The following is a 17,016-nucleotide window of genomic DNA, read 5'->3' on the forward strand; positions in this document are numbered from 1 at the left end:
CTCCCCAATGTGGGGCTCGATCCCAAGACCCCCAAGATCATGACCGGAGCTGAAATCAGAAGTCAGACACTTAACCAACTGAGCCCCCCAGGCGCCCCTACAGTGACTTTATTTGTAATTGTCCCAAACTGGAAACACCCAAATGTCTCCTAGGCGCTGAGCAGACAACCTGCAGTCCTTCCCATGGAGGACACCCGTTCAGCAACGAGGAGAAACAAGGTGCTGCGCTTGCACCCAGAGACGTCTCAGGTGCACCAAGCTCAGTGAGGGACCAGACTACACGCAGGGTGCCCCCACTTACAGGACAATCTTGCAAAGCAAAACTATAGGAATGGAAAACTGTCAGCTGGACGTGGGGGAGGGGAAGGCCAACTGCACAAGAGTCCAGAGGAATTTTTTGAAGGGACGGCGGAACTGCTCTGTTTCTTAATTGTGGTGGTGGTTACCCCACTGTCCAAAAAGAGCCCTCGGCCACGGAAGCACAGGGGAGCTGAAAACCCGAAATGATATAAAGATCAGCAGAACCGAGGAAGGCAAACCATGGAAGACTCTCTAACTCTGGGAAACAAAGGGTTGTGGGAGGGGAGGCGGGTGAGGAGATGGGGTAACTGGGTGACAGGCAGTAAGGAGGACACTTTATGAGATGAGCACGGGGTGTTGTACTATAGAGGTTGGCAAACTGAATTTAAATAAAAAATTTTAAAAATCAGCAGAACGCCAACCATGTTATTTAAAAGATTTTAACAATTGAAAATGTCATTACTCAGATTTAAAATGTCACAATCTGGGCAGCCTGGGTGGCTCAGTGGTTTAGCGCCGCCTTCAGCCTAGGGCGTGATCCTAGAGACCCAGGATCAAGTCCCACGTCGGGCTCCCTGCATGGAGCCTGCTTCTCCCTCTGCCTGTGTCTCTGCCTCTCTCTCTCTCTCTCTGTGTGTGTCTCTCATGAATAAATAAATAAAATCATTAAAGAAAATAAGTAATAAAATGTCACAATCCCAAAACAGGGCTGTAACTACCCTGGAAGGCTGGAGGGAGGTGGACGTGTGTGTTGGAGGGGCAGCGAATGTACAGTTGTCCCAGGAGCTAAATCCTCACCGGCTAATGTCTAAATCTGAGAAATGAAGACAAAGCAGGATAAGCTTGCTAATTAGAAACATGGAAAAATGAAAGGCTCCAGCTGGGAAGGTCGGAGGCTGAGAGGATTCCAACCCTGGGGAAGGCGCCGGTGGGCGGGCTGGGGCAAAGGCAGCCAGTTTTTGGTTCGAGGTCTTAAAACTTTAAAGCACCAGATGACGTCGGAGCATAGCTTTGATGACAATAAAACTTTTTTAAATGGAAATTTGACTAGTAACTTTAAACAACAAAAAGAAAGGAAGCAGAGTTGTACTCTGTGGTCTCCATCCAAGGCACCTATGGGCCTTCCTCGGGGCTCCCAGCCTCTGGAAGGTCAGCCAGGAGGTGTCATGCATCTACTCCGTGTTTCTGGGCCACAGACGACCTGTCTCTATGGGAGTCCCCTGTTCCCCGGGGCATTGTGCAGAGAGCAGGAGGCCTCCGGGGATCAGGAATGTGGTCCTCTCCTGTCACCCTGGCAGCCTGGATCCAGGCACTGTGTCCCTGGGGGCTGTTTCCCATCTACATGAGATGCGAGCTGCAGGGCTGCTGTGAGGCTGGCGGGACCTAACAGGTGGACAGCATGTGTTTCGGCATGTGGCCCTAGGTGGGTGTCCCGCACCCATCTGTGTTCTTCTGACCGGGGCTGGGAGCAGGGGCTTCTGCCCTAGGTCCTTGGATCTGGGCCATGGAGGACAGTATGTGACCCCAGGCAGGCTCACCACGTCGTCCATATGAGAGCGCTGAACCACATTCCAGAGCTACTCACATCAATGAGGGATCATCTGTTTCTTTTGGTTTGTGGACGCCACTGCCACAGAGCCCCAGGATGACTACACAGCCAGCCTGTGAGGGATGGAGCCTCTGTTTGGACACCTTACCAGAAAACCAGTGAGTTTCTGCAGAGCCCTCACATTTCCCCCTCCCTTTCTCTCTCTCTCTCTCTCTCTCTCTCTCTCACACACACACACACACACACACACACACACACACAGTTAACAACCAAGGAGCGTGACCTCTACTCAGGCTACAGTGAGGCTACCCCGGCCTCTAGGCCTCCTCAGTGCCTACCTGGGAAGGTTCCCCAGCAATCTCGTGGTCAGGGGCTGGCTTCCCCACAGACCCCTGAAAATAGTAGTATACCACTCCTGCAATGAGTGAAGAAAGACTAATTAAAACATTTAAGAGTGATACCATTACTCTAAAATGTCAGTATTTATTTACAATATACCAGAAATTGTATCCCTTTAAACTAAACTTGGGGGGATCCCTGGGTGGCGCAGCGGTTTGGCGCCTGCCTTTGGCCCAGGGCGCGATCCTGGAGACCCGGGATCGAATCCCACGTCGGGCTCCCAGTGCATGGAGCCTGCTTCTCCCTCTGCCTGTGTCTCTGCCTCTCTCTCTCTCTCTCTGTGTGACTATCATAAATAAATAAAAATTAAAAAAAATAAAATAAAATAAACTTGGAATGAAAGAAGCTGGGTGTTAATGTGTATGAGGGAAGTTGGATTTTTTCCACAGGTGTGCAGGCAAACATTGAAGACCACTGCTATTGGACGTGAGGTTGTGTGGGTTTCGGTTCATGGGTTTCCAGGGGGGAAGGGGGATTTCAGAATCAAACATGGGTTCAAATCTGTTTCACTGCCAAGGTACCAAGGGAAGAAAGAGACAGGGGGCAGCCTTGACTCTGAGCAGCACGGCCAGGCCCTGGGAGCCCCAGTAAGCAGCCAGAGAGTGGGGCGGCCCTGAGGCCAGAACCAGCGGGCCGCCCCTACATTCCCCAGCGCCCTTACCTGTAAGAATGAAGACGTGTACTACGTACAGGGGCTTGTAGAGCCTGGAAGGAAAGTGGAGTTGAGGGTAGAGCTTGGGTGCCCCGTGCCCTCACTAGTGAGTGGGGACCACCTTCCCTCCCGCTCCAAACCCCAGGACTAGCTCCACCAGGGGGATCCGACACTGTGGGTGCACAAATCTGTTAACTGGATCAGGGCTCGGCAGGCCCTGTGCCTCCGCCTCCACTGACAGCCAGACTCAGAGCCTGAACACACTCCTCCTCTTCTTCTGCTCTTGTCTCCCTGGCCCCACCTTGCCTTCCCAGCCAGAAAGCAAGCACCCGGCCCAGGCTGGGCAGTCAGCGTTGGACCAGCTCTTCTCCCGGAGTCTTCCAAGAGCCCTACTCTGGGACTGACAGATCCCAAAATCCAGATCAGAAATTGTATCCCCAGGACTCGTCCACCTCTTCTGGGACGCCTCCCCCTTGGCACAAGCAGAGCATCTTGAACTGTCGGACAGTGGCTCCCAGGGTGCGTGCACACACAGGCGCACACACAGAGGCAGGGCCCACCAGCCAGGACCAGGCCTTCTGCCCCAACCCTGAGTCACAGAGAAACTGGAACAGTCAAGGAAAGGGGAACAGAGAACTCTATTTTCCTTTCCTTTTAGACCTAAGTGGGCGTCCCCTTTCCTGGTCACTCAAGGCACTGGGCCCACCTGAACTTTACCTCTCTCTCTGGCAGCCCAGTCCAAACACCATTTTCACTCTGCGAAGAAAAGATGGTCAACCATCAGTGCATCAGCAGGCCTGAGATCCCGTGTTCCTTTACCTGGTGGGGTACGGGCCATGTGATGGGCCAAGTGATGGGCCACCCTCTTCCCCTGGGGGATGGCCCGCTGGTCACAGCCAGGGCCAAACTCAGGACGGAATGGGCTAGCTTGGAAAATGCTCAGGAATTTCTCCCAAGACCTCAGAGTCCCAAACAAAAGCTGGTTTCAATGCCCTCAGAGCTGGAAAGGCAGTTCTCAGAGAATCAGGATGGGAAAAGGGGTCTGGGATAGGATTCAGGTGTCACTCGACTGAGCATTTGGTATAAAATGACCCCAGATGTTCGTGGCTAGTTATTTCAGAAACACTGTGCAACAGAAAATATTTGAGAGTATTGGTAGTTTTTAATCATTATCATTTACTCTTACAATTTAGGGAGTCCTAAGGGAAATGTGTGGCCTCCTCAAAAGACCCTCTCTGTCTGAAGTCCCACCTGCAGTGTGGAACTCCTTATGAGTGAAGCTCACAGTAAAGTCAAGTGATTGGGACCCGATGCCGCCTTGTGAGTCTCTGTGCCCCAAGGGAGGGCCCTCATCTCTCCAGGGCCAAGTTCAGAATCTCCCTTCAGCTTTCCACCCTCTCCTCCCCCTGTCCCACCCTCAGCAGAGAATACAGGCACCCCCAGATGGGACTCCCTCGACTCCCTGCCGCCAAACCCACCCATCCTCTGCTTCTCCCAGGCCCTTTCATCCCTGTTCAGCGAGGTGGCTGCCCTCCGTTCCCTGGGCCATTAGTCATTTCTACCTTGGTGTGAGCAAAGTTATCCAGCTTTTTCCGAGAGGCAGTCTGGAGGAGGAAAGTAAACAGATCCTGAGGGAGAGAGGAAGAGAGGGAAAAGGGGATGCCAGGTAGGAAAGATGGGGAAAGGGAAGCTAAGAGTTGTAAAGCCAATTTTCACCTGCTCAGGTGCTCTACTGAGGGCAGCCTTTGAGCCCACTTGCTGCCAATCTTGGTGATTTCAGCGACTTGCAGAGCACCCTCTGATCATATCAGCGTCCAGGCAGTGTCCTGCTCACCTCTCTTCAAGCTCTAGGGCCGAGCCTGAGGAAGGCACGGGAGCCCAGCTAAGTCTGGGAGGCCAACACCACAGCCCCTCCCTTTTGTAAGGAGAGAGGTGTCTGTGTGTGACATCATGTCTTAGGGGGCTTTATGACAGGACAGCCTCTCCAACCGTGGCCAGAGCAGTTTGTCAAGTGCCACAGAGTGGCCTAGATCCCACCAGTCTGAGGCAGCACCTTTGTGGCTGTCTCTCTAGTTCCATTCAATGTCAACAATGCTGCCCAAGCACTTGTGGTGTGTCAAGTTACGTGCAAAGTCCTATAGGGATGCAAAGACATAAAGGTGTGTGAGACTCAGTCTGGTCACATAGCACAAGGATATTTTCTGAATCAAAAATAAGAACCTGTGGAAGGAGCCTCGGTGTCCATAAAAAGATGAATGGATAAAGAAGATGTGGTTTATGTATACAATGGAATATTCCTCAGCCATTAGAAACGACAAATACCCACCATTTGCTTCAACGTGGATGGAACTGGAGGGTGTTATGCTGAGTGAAGTAAGTCAATCGGAGAAAGACAAACAGTGTATGTTCTCATTCATTTGGGGAATATAAATAATAGTGAAAGGGAATATAAGGGAAGGGAGAAGAAATGTGTGGGAAATAGCAGAAAGGGAGACAGAACATAAAGACTCCTAACTCTGGGAAATGAACTAGGGGTGGTGGAAGGGGAGGAGGGTGGGGGATGGGGGTGAATGGGTGACGGGCACTGAGGGGGACACTTGACGGGATGAGCACTGGGTGTTGTTCTGCATGTTGGTAAATTGAACACCAATAAAAAATTAATTTATTAAAAAAAAATAAGAACCTGGCCTATTTCTTTTTTTTTTTTAAAGATTTCATTTATTTATTTATTCATGATAATCACAGAGAGAGAGAGTGAGAGAGAGAGAGGCAGCGACACAGGCAGAGGGAGAAGCAGGCTCCATGCAGGGAGCCCGATGTGGGATTCGATCCCGGGTCTCCAGGATTGTGCCCTGGGCCAAAGGCAGGCGCCAAACCACTGCACCACCCAGGGATCCCGTGACCTAACTATTTCTGAGTGTCATCCATCCATTGAACCAGTGTCTGCTGAGCTTCCATTTGGGGTCAGGAAAAATGCTATGGGGAGAGAAAGACAAACAGGATATAGAGTCTGCCTTTAAGAGGCGTGAAGACATCAAATAGACATTGCCAGATTCAAGACAATAGACTTTACTGTCCTCAAATTACTCTGCATGTAACTAAAGAATAATTACAAAACTATGGGGGCACCTGGGTGGCTCAGTTGGTTAGGTGTCTGCCCTCGGCTCAGTTTATGATCCCAGGGTCTTGAGATCAAGCCCCGTGTGGGGCTCCACACGCAGCACAGAGTATGCTCAAAATACTCTCTCCCTCTCCCTCCTCCTCTGCCCCAGCTTGCACATGTCCTCTTTCTCTCTCAATTTTTTTTAAAGTAAAAAAAAAAAAAATTACAGAAATATAGATGTTTAAAACTGAGGAGTGCTTAGTTTCATATATACAATAAATATTTACCAAGACATATCATATTCTCAATCATAAACCAAGCCTCAATAAATTTAAAAGCTTAAAGTCATTTCTGGGGGACACCTGGCTGGCTCAGTCAGTAGAGCATTCAACTCTAGAGCTCAGGGTTGTGAGTCTGAGCCTCACGGTGGGTGTAGAGACTACTTAAAAAAAAATCATTTCAAGTATGTTCTCTGACCACAATGGAATTAAATTAGAAATCAGTAACAGGGATCCCTGGGGGGCGCAGCGGTTTGGCGCCTGCCTTTGGCCCAGGGCGGGATCCTGGAGACCCGGGATCTAATCCCACGTCGGGCTCCCGGTGCACGGAGCCTGCTTCTCCCTCTGCCTATGTCTCTGCCTCTCTCTCTCTCTCTCTCTCTCTGTGTGTGTGACTATCATAAATAAATAAAAATTTTAAAAAAATAAAAAATAAATAAAAACATACACCTGCTGTGTTACCTACCATTCCACTCTAGGTATTTACCCAAGAAAGAAGATGTAATCCATACAATGACACATGCACAAATATTTGCAACAAGTTATTTGTAATAGCCCCAAAATGGAAACAACCCAAATATCCATGAACAGGTGAATAAATAAACACGTTATCCATATAATGGGATATATTCAGCAATAAAAGGAATGGACTACTGATTGCCATAACAATAAGGATGAATCTCAAAATAGTTTTGCTAAGTGAAAGACAAAAGAGAAGGATATATACTGTAGGATTACATTTTTTTGTAGGATTACATTTATGTAAAATTTTACAAGATACAAATACGTTTTCATGGAGGTACAAAGAGGGAGAGATGGGATGGAGGGATTACAGAAGCACACAAGAAAGCTTTTAAGGGTGACAGATATGGGCAGCCCAGGTGGCTCAGTGGTTTAGCGCCGTCTTCAGCCCAGGGCTGGATCTTGGAGACCTAGGATCAAGTCCCATGTTGGGCTCCCTGCATGGAGCCTGCTTCTCCCTCTGCCTGTGTCTCTGCCTCTCTCTCTCCCTCTCTGTATGTCTGTCATGAATAAATAAATAAAATCTTTATTTAAGATGCCCAATAAATAAAATCTTAAAAAAAATAATAAGGGTGACAGATATGCTCATTTTCCTAATTGTGATGATGGTTCACAAGTATATATTAATGTATCAAATACCAATATCAACAGTTTGTCATATGCCAATTATATATCAACAAAGTTGGGGTTTTTTAAATTATTTTTTTTAAGATTTTATTTATTTATTCATGAGAGACACAGAGAGAGAGGCAGAGACGCAAGCAGAGGGAAAAGCAGGCTCCACATAGTGAGCCCGATGTGGGACTCGATCCAGTATCCCAGAATCAGGCCCAGGATCCACCCAGGCGTCCTAACAAAGCTGGTTTAAAAAGAGTAAAGTTTAAAAATAAATAAATAAATAAAGTTAGGGGCTCCTGGGTGGCTCAGTTGGTTAAGCATCTGCCTTTGGCTCAGGTCATGATCCCAGGATCCTGGGATCAAGCCCCAAGTTGGACTCCCTGCTCGGTGGGGAGCCTGCTTCTCCCTCTGCCTCTCCTCTGCTGCCCCTACCCCTGCTCATGCTCTCTCGCTCTCTCTCAAATAAATAAAATAAACTATTTTTTAAAAAAGAGTAAAGTTGGGCAGCCCCAGTGGCGCAGCAGTTTAGCACCGCCTGCAGCCCAGGGCGTGATCCTGGGGACCCGAATGGAGTCCCACATCAGGCTCCCTGCCTGGAGCCTGCTTCTCCCTCTGCCTGTGTCTCTGCCTCTCTCTCTCTCTCTCCCTGTCTCTCGTGAATAAATAAATAAAATCTTAAAAAATAATAACAAAAATAAAAATAAATAAAAAAGAGTAAAGTTATATGAACTGTTCTATTGTTTCTTCCTCCAGACTTAAACATTGTAAACATTCTTTAAACCTTTAAACAGGTACTCACAGGGATGCCTGGGTGGCTCAGTGGTTTAGCGCTGCCTTCAGCCCAGGGTCTGTTCCTGGAGACCCAGGATCGAGTCCCACGTCGGGCTCCCTGCATGGAGCCTGCTTCTCCCTCTGCCTGTGTCTCTGCCTCTCTCTCTGTGTCTCTCATGAATAAATAAATACATCTTTAAAAAAAAAAAAAAAAAGAACTCACCTCAACTCCTAACAGAACAAACATGGATATTTCTTTGTAAGGATAAGAAACAGAAAAAAAGTCCTATGAAAAGAAATGGTAGTCCAAAAGGAGGAATTCAGGGACACCTTGGTGGCTCAGTGGTTGAGCGTCTATCTTTGGCTTGGAGCATGATGCCAGGGGTCGGGGATCAGGTCCCACATCGGGCTCCCTCTGAGGAGTCTGCTTCTCTGTCTGTCTAAGTCTCTGCCTCTTTCTGTGTCTCTCATGAATGAATAAATAAAATCTTTTTTTTTTTAAAAAAAGGAGGAATTCAGCACTATGATAAGAGCAATCCACAGTCTCCTATGCAATTTGTTACCCCCCAAACAGAAGAAAGGTAGAAATGCCCGATTTTGTATTCTCAACAATATTCAAGAAGATATTGTATCTATGAAACTGGGGCAGGCAGTAATACAAAATTTATCCTGATCTAGGCCAACAGTTAAATTTTATTTTTTAAGTAATTTCCACACCCAACATAAGGCTTGAACTCATGAACGTGAGATCAAGAGTTGCATGCTCCACCAACTTAGCCAGCCAGGTGCCCTAAATTTTAAAATGAAATGGAAACTGTGATACTATTTAAAAATGACTGGGGGATCCCTGGGTGGCGCAGCGGTTTGGCGCCTGCCTTTGGCCCGGGGAGTGATCCTGGAGTCCCGGGATTGATTCCCACGTCGGGCTCCCTGCATGGAGCCTGCTTCTCCCTCTGCCTGTGTCTCTGCCTCTCTCTCTGTATCTCATGAATAAATAAATAAAATTAAAAAATAAATAAATAAAAATGATTGGACACTATTAAAAAAAAGTGAATAAGTGCATTAAAAGACCAAGAAATTCTCCCAGTAGACAGAAGCAAAAGATAAGGAATAGAAACGTTGAGAGATGTGGAGGACAAACCTAGAAGACTAAACAGTCATCAAATAAGAATATCAAGAAGAAGAGAGTTGAGGGAGAAGCCACAAGATACAAATGTTCCTCAAAGTAAAGGAAGCCTTGACTCTTAATCACATGCTCTTAGATTAACTTAATGAGGCAAAAGTCACACTAAGTATACATACTCTGATAAGATTTTTGAATTTTCAGAATAAAGGAAACATTAAGGGGGCACCTGGCTGGCTCAGTCAGTGGAGCTAAACAGGGATGACCTCAGGGCTGTGAGCTAGAGCCCCATGTTGGGTGTAGAGATTACTTAAAAAATAAAATCTTTAAAAAAGAGGAAAGAAAGAAAATAAAACATTAAAGCGGGGCAAGGGGAAGGGGACAGATTACCTAAAAAGAATAAAGAAGCAGAATGGTATCAGAATTGCCATATGCAATACTGTTAGTGGAGTCATGTTTTACAGAGTTTTGAGGGAAAATGATTGTGACTCAAGAATTCTATGCTGAACCTAGTCAGCTTTCAGTGTCAGGACAATAGGAAAGTTCTCAGTGGTCACTGGGCCCAGACATCAGACTGCCACCTGTGTATACTGCCCCTCCCTCCTACCTCATACCACGGAGGTAAAAGAAAGTAGAGCTGAAAATAAATCCATAATAGTGCTGGAAAACAAAACTTGGTGTCCTGTTAAACCAGAAGCTACAAGGAATCCCTCAAAAATGGAAGGCAGACAGAATGAGGTTGGCAGAGAAAATCAAAGCACAAAATATAGGCAGAGAGCGTCATCCTGAAAGGTGGACAGTCTCCAGGGGTGGGGGTGGGGGCCTCCGACTGTTCATCAGAGTGATAGATCTGGGGAGCAGGACAGACCCTATCAGGATAACTGGTTGGGGGACTCATGTGAAGTAAAAAGGTGACGGACTTCCTCTCTCCCCACCTGTGACAAGCAGACAAAAATAGAGGCATCAGCCACCAGATGAGAGCAATAAATTTGAGAATTCTTGGCCAGAGAAGTGCTGGATGGCTGGTAACTAATACTCAGCAGGATTGGGGAGCCCCAGTGCCCTAAAGTCTAACCACAAGTACACCCTTACTAGCAGTGTGTTTTTATGACCCTACATAGTCGATTAGCACTCCACGATAAATAAAACCATTCAAAAAGACTCTATCAAAGTATTTTTAAAAAGAATATGTTTGCAACCTTGGAAGAGAAGAGATCTTCTTACAAAGAAGACACAGGGACATTTGGGTGGCTCAGTTGGTTCAGGATCCAATTCTTGTTTTCAGTTCAGGTCACAATCTCAGGATTGTGGGATTGAGTCCTGCATCAGGCTCTGAGCTCAGTATGAGTCTGCTTGAGATTCTCTCTCTCCCTCTCCATCTGCCCCTCCTTCCTTATGCACGTGCACTCTCTCTCAAATACATAAGTAAAATCTTAAAAAAACAAAAACAAAAACGAAACTAACTAAGACATGGGACACCTGCATGGCTCAGTGGTTGAGCATCTTGCCTTCGGCTCAGGTCATGATCCCAGGGTCCTGGGATCAAGTCCCATGCCAGGCTCCCCACGGGGAGCTGAGCTGGCACCTCCCTCTGCCTGTGTCTCTGCCTCTCTCTCTGTGTCTCTCAGGAAGAAATCCATTTTTAAAAATCTTTTTAAATAGGGATCCCTGGGTGGCGCAGCGGTTTGGCGCCTGCCTTTGGCCCAGGGCGCGATCCTGGAGACCCGGGATCGAATCCCACATCGGGCTCCCGGTGCATGGAGCCTGCTTCTCCCTCTGCCTGTGTCTCTGCGCCTCTCTCTCTCTCTGTGACTATCATAAATAAATAAAAAAAAAATTAAAAAAAAATCTTTTTAAATAAAGAAATTTAAAAAACTAAGACACAAAATACTTATACTACATAAATATTTAAACTTCTATATGACAAAGCCATCAACAAAGTTGAAAACAAACAAGAAATGAGGTATTTGTGGGGTGCCTGGGTGGTTCAGTTGGTTAAGCAGCTGCCTTCGGCTCAGGTCATGATTCTGGAGTCCTGGAATTGAGCTCTGCATCGGGCTCCCTTCTCAGCGGGGAGTCTGCTTCTCCCTCTGCTTGTGCTCTCTCCCTCTCTCTCTCAAATAAATAAATAAAATATAAAAAAAAGAAATGGGGTATTTGCAGCATATATGGCAAAGATTAATACAGAGATGACAAAAAGACATTCCTGCAAATCAATAGGACAATGAAATACAAAAATGGGCAAAAAATATGAAGAAATAAAAGTGGCCACATGAAAAGAAGCTCAATTTCATTAGTAATCATGAAAATTAAAAAAAAAAAGAAGAAGAGCTATTATTTTCTTCCCTCAAGTTGGCAAAACATAATATTAAATGTTGAAGTGGGTGCAAGGAACCAGTACTTTCAATCACTGAGGAGAGGGCAATTTGGCAATATCTATTTAAAGTGCATGTACCTTTTGCCTCAGCAATTCTACTACTCGTTATCTGTTCCAGAGAAATACCCACTCAGGTAGGCTTCAAAATGAGGCATGAATGAGGATGTCCCTTGTTTTTAATAGCACAGAGATGGAAACCACCTAGATCTATGAATAGGGCAACAGCTGAAAAATGAAATACGATATATCCACATTACAGATTCTTTCCAGAACTAAAATGAATCAGATCTAGATAAACTGAGAGAATGATCTTGGAGGCACTTAGTGACAAAAGATCCAGATTCCAGGAGTCTGTGCAGTGCCAAGGCTTATGAGGGCAAGGACTATGTCTCCATCTTTTCTGTGTCCTCTGTATGTGGCTCAATGGCTGGTAGAGAACAGCACTCAGGAAATGTCTGGGAAATGCACGCCGTGGTCGCAGAGTGGGTAAGTGGCAGGGCCTGAGATCCAGACTCCTGTCCACTACTCTCTGCTTCTGAGGACTGTGATTTAGGTCCGGGCTTTGTAAAATCTCCCTCTCTAGGCAGCAACCTGAAGTGATAGGGTTATTTTCAGAGCCAGCTTCATAGGCATGTAACATATGTGGTCACATGGGGTCCTGCACTCAGATGCACCACCCTTTCCTACTGAATGTTGTCAGAGGAGACCTAGCAAAGAGTCAGGACTTTCACCTTTGACCACAGGTAAAAAAGAAACCTCCCTCCCGTGGGGAGGAGCAGTAATGAGGCACTCCTACCCTACCAACCAGAGACATATAAGGGGAAAATCTGTAGGGAGCCCCAGAACTCCCAGTCCTGCTAATTACTATGAGGACACCCCTGCCTTAGTGTCAACTGGGGCCGCGGGGGGGGGACCTGGACTTCTTCCCCCACTTGTAGTAACAAGGGAGCTCCTGCATTTCCCCTGCTGGAGTGATGTTAAAGGAAGCTACCATTTAAAAAAATTTTAAATAAAACTTACGATCTCATGACATAATACCCAAAGTGTCCAGGTTTCAATAAAAAATCACGCATCATACCAAAAACAAGGAACAGCTTAAACTGGACAACACAACAACAACAATCACCAGATGCCAATGGCAAGAGGACAAAGGCAGAATTCTCTGCAAAGATTTTATTTTTTTAAACAATTTTATTTATTTATTTATTTATTTATTTATTTATTTATTCATTCATTCATTCATTCATTCATTCATGAGACACACAGAGAGAGGCAGAGACACAGGCAGAGGGAGAAGCAGGCTCCCAGTGGGGAGCCCGATGCGGGACTCGATCCCAGGACCCCAGGATCCTGAGCAGATGCTCAACCACTGAGCAACCCAGGTGCCCCTCTCTGAAAAGATTTTAAAGCAGCTATCATAAACATGTTTCTTTTTTTAAAAATAAATTTATTTTTTTATTGGTGTTCAATTTGCCAACATATATATAGAATAAACACCCGGTGCTCATCCCATCAAGTGCCCACCTCAGCATAAACATGTTTCAACAAGCATTTATGAACATGCCTGAAACAAAATTTATTTTTTTAAATTTTTATTTATTTATGATAGTCACAGAGAGAGAGAGAGAGAGAGGCAGAGACACAGGCAGAGGGAGAAGCAGGGTCCATGCACCGGGAGCCTGACGCGGGACTCGATCCCAGGTCTTCAGGATCACACCCTGGGCCAAAGGCAGGTGCCAAACTGCTGCGCCACCCAGGGATCCCTGAAACAAAATTTAAAAATAGAGTCTCAGCAAAGAAACCTTAGATTAAAGGAAGAACCAATAGAAATTTTAGAACAAAAACTGAAATTAAAAGCTAGTGAATGAGTTCAAAAGCAGAAAGGAGAGGGCAGGAAAGAAGCAGTGAACTGGAAAGTAGAACAACTGAAACTGTCCAATCTGAACCAGAAAAACAGACTGAGTTAAAAATGAGCAGAGCATCAGGGACTTGTGGGACTATTTAAAAAGATCAAGCATCATGTTATGAGAATCTCAGGAGAGGAGAAGAGAGGGCAGGACGGAACAAATACTCAAAGAAAACTTTCCAAATTTGGTAGAAGGCATAAAAATGACAGATTCAAGAAGCCGAGTGAATTCCAAACAAGATAAATCCAAGAAATATCCTAGTCAAACTAATGGAAAATAAGTAAAGGAGAAGTTGTGAGAGCAGCCAGAGAAAAACAACACCTTACCTATATGGAAATGTCAACTCCAATGATAGCTGATTTCTCATCAGAGGCTATAGAGGCCAGAAGGATGTGACACAACATTTTCAAGTGTTGAAATGTCAACCCAGAATCCCATAATCAATGAAAACATCCTTCAAGGATGCTGGGAGAAATCAGGAAATTCACAAATACAGGACAACTAAGGCAATTTGTCACCAACTGACATGCTCAACTGCCTATTTTTTTTTCAGATTTATTTATTTATTTGAGATTCAGGGTGTGGGGAGGCAGAGAAAGAGAGAGTTGAGAGAGAGAGAGAGAGAATCCTCAAGCAAACTCCCCACTGAGCATGGAGCTGGATATAGGGCTCCATCCCAGGACCCTGAGACCAAGACCTGAGCCCAAACCAAAAGTCAGCTGCTCAGTCCACTGAGCCACTCAGGCACCCCTCAACTGACTTCTTTCTGATAAAGCTGCAAAAGCAATTAAGTGGAGGAAAACTGGCTTTTCAACAAATGGTTCTGGGGTAATTGGACATTCACGAGCAGAAAACAACAACAGCAGCAAAAAAGGGGAAAAAAGAAAACCTCAAAACCTTAACTTAAATCTAACACCTTATATAGGGGATCCCTGGGTGGCTCAGCGGTTTAGCGCCTGCCTTTGGCCCAGGGCGCGATCCTGGAGTCCCGGGATGGAGTGCCATGTCGGGGTCCCGGCATGGAGCCTGCTTCTCCCTCCTCCTGTGTCTCTGCCTCTCTCTCTCTCTCTCTCTCTCTCCCTCTCTCTCTCTCTCTCTCATAAATAAATAAATAAATAAATAAATAAATAAATCTAAAAAAAAAAAGAAATAACACCTTATATAAAAGTTAATTCAAAGTGCACCATGAACTTAAGTGTAAAACATAAAGCTTTTAGGAAAAAAAATCATAGAAAATCTTCTGAACCTAGGGCTTGACAAAGGATTCTTTGATTTGGCAACAAAAGCACAATCCATAAAAGGAAAAGTTGATAAATTGGCTTTCATCAAAATTAAACACTTTTGCTCTGTGAAAGACCCTGTTGAAAAGACGAAAGGACAAGCTAAAGAGTGGGAGGAAGTATTTGCAAACCACATATCTGACAAAGGACTAGTATCTAGAATATATAAAGAACTCTTAAAATTCAACAAGTACATAAACAATTTAATTTGAAAATGGACAAAAGACATTTCAATAGAGGGAACAGGAAATTAGCATTTAAAAATATGTTCAGGGATCCCTGGGTGGCGCAGCGGTTTAGCGCCTGCCTTTGGCCCAGGGCGCGATCCTGGAGACCCGGGATCGAATCCCACGTCGGGCTCCCGGTGCATGGAGCCTGCTTCTCCCTCTGCCTGTGTCTCTGCCTCTCTCTCTCTCTCTGTGACTATCATAAATAAATAAAAATTAAAAAAAAATATGTTCAGCGGGGCACCTGGGTGGCTCAGTCAGTGAAGCATTTACCTTTGGCTCAGGTCATGATCCCAGAGTCCTGGGATCAGTCCCACATCAGGCTCCCTGCTCAGTGGGGTGTGTGCTTCTCCCTCTACCCCTTCCCAGTGCTCATGCGTGCTCTCTCTCTCTCACTCTCAAATAAATAAAACCTTTAAAAAAATAAATAAAAAGATGTTCAACGTCACTACCCATAAGAAAAATGCGAATTAAAACAACAATGATGGGGATCCCTGGGTGGCTCAGCAGTTTCGCGCCTGCCTTTGGCCCAGGGTGGATCCTGGAGTCCCGGGATCGAGTCCCGCATCAGACTCCTGGCATGGAGCCTGCTTCTCCCTCTGCCTGTGTCTCTGCCTCTCTCTCTCTCTATGTCTATCATAAATAAATAAAAATAAATAAATAAATAAATAAATAAATAAATAAATAAATAAAACAATGAGGTGTCCCTACACATCTATCAGAATGGCTAAGATACAAAAGTTGTTGCACCAATGCAGAACAGGATATGGAGACCTGGACCACTTACACACTGCTAATGGGAATGTGAAATGGTTTAGTCACTCTGGAAAATAATTTTGTAGTTTCTTTTTTTTTTTTTTTAATTTTATTTATTTATGATAGTCACATAGAGAGAGAGAGAGAGGCAGAGACACAGGCAGAGGGAGAAGCAGGCTCCATGCACCAGGAGCCAGACGTGGGATTCGATCCCGGGTCTCCAGGATCGCGCCCTGGGCCAAAGGCAGGCGCCAAACCGCTGCGCCACCCAGGGATCCCTATTTTGTAGTTTCTTAAAACAACTAAATATGCAGCAAACATATGGCCCAGCCTATCCAAAAGGTCATATACTGTATAATTCCACTGCAAAACATTCTCAAAATGACCAAAATGGAGGCCCTTTATCAGGAACTAAGAAGGGGGTTGGGGGAGGGAAACATGAGGGATCCTTGTAATGGGAACAGTCTTTTTTTTTTTTTTTAAGATTTTGTTTATTTATTTGAGAAAGAGAGAGAGATAGCAAGAGAAATCACAAGCAGGGAGGAGAGGGAGAAACAGGCTCCCCACTGAGCAGGGAGCCCAATGCTGGGCTCGATCCCCAGACCCTGGGATCGTGACCTGAGCCAAAGGCACATGCTTAACTAACTGAGCCACCCTGGTGCCCCTTAATGGGAATGTTTTGCATCTTGACTACATTAATATCAATATCCTGGTTGTTATATTGTTCTATCCTTTTACAATATGCTACCATCAAGAGAAACTGAGTACAAGGCACACCTGAACTTTCTATAGTATTTCTTATACATATGAACCCACAATTAACTTAAAAGTTTTTTTTAGGGACACCTGAGTGGCTCAGCGGTTGAGCGTCTGCCTTCAGCTCAGGTCGGGATCCTGGGGTCCTGGGATCCAGTCCTGCACGGGGTTCCCACAGGGAGCCTGTTTCTCCTTCTGCCTGTGTCTCTGTCTCTCTGTGTGTCTCTCATGAATAAATAATTTTTTTTTTAATTTAAGAAACTGCCAGACTGACTACTAAAGTGGCTGATTCAGCATTCTCACCAGCAATGAGAGTTCTTTCTGCTCCACATCCTCCCTGCCACTGGGAGCCTTTACTTTTTTTTTTTTTTTTTTAAGTAGGCTCCACACCCACATGG

This window comes from Canis lupus, chromosome 11 (assembly GCF_048164855.1).
Source record: "Canis lupus baileyi chromosome 11, mCanLup2.hap1, whole genome shotgun sequence".
Lineage (NCBI taxonomy): Eukaryota > Metazoa > Chordata > Mammalia > Carnivora > Canidae > Canis > Canis lupus.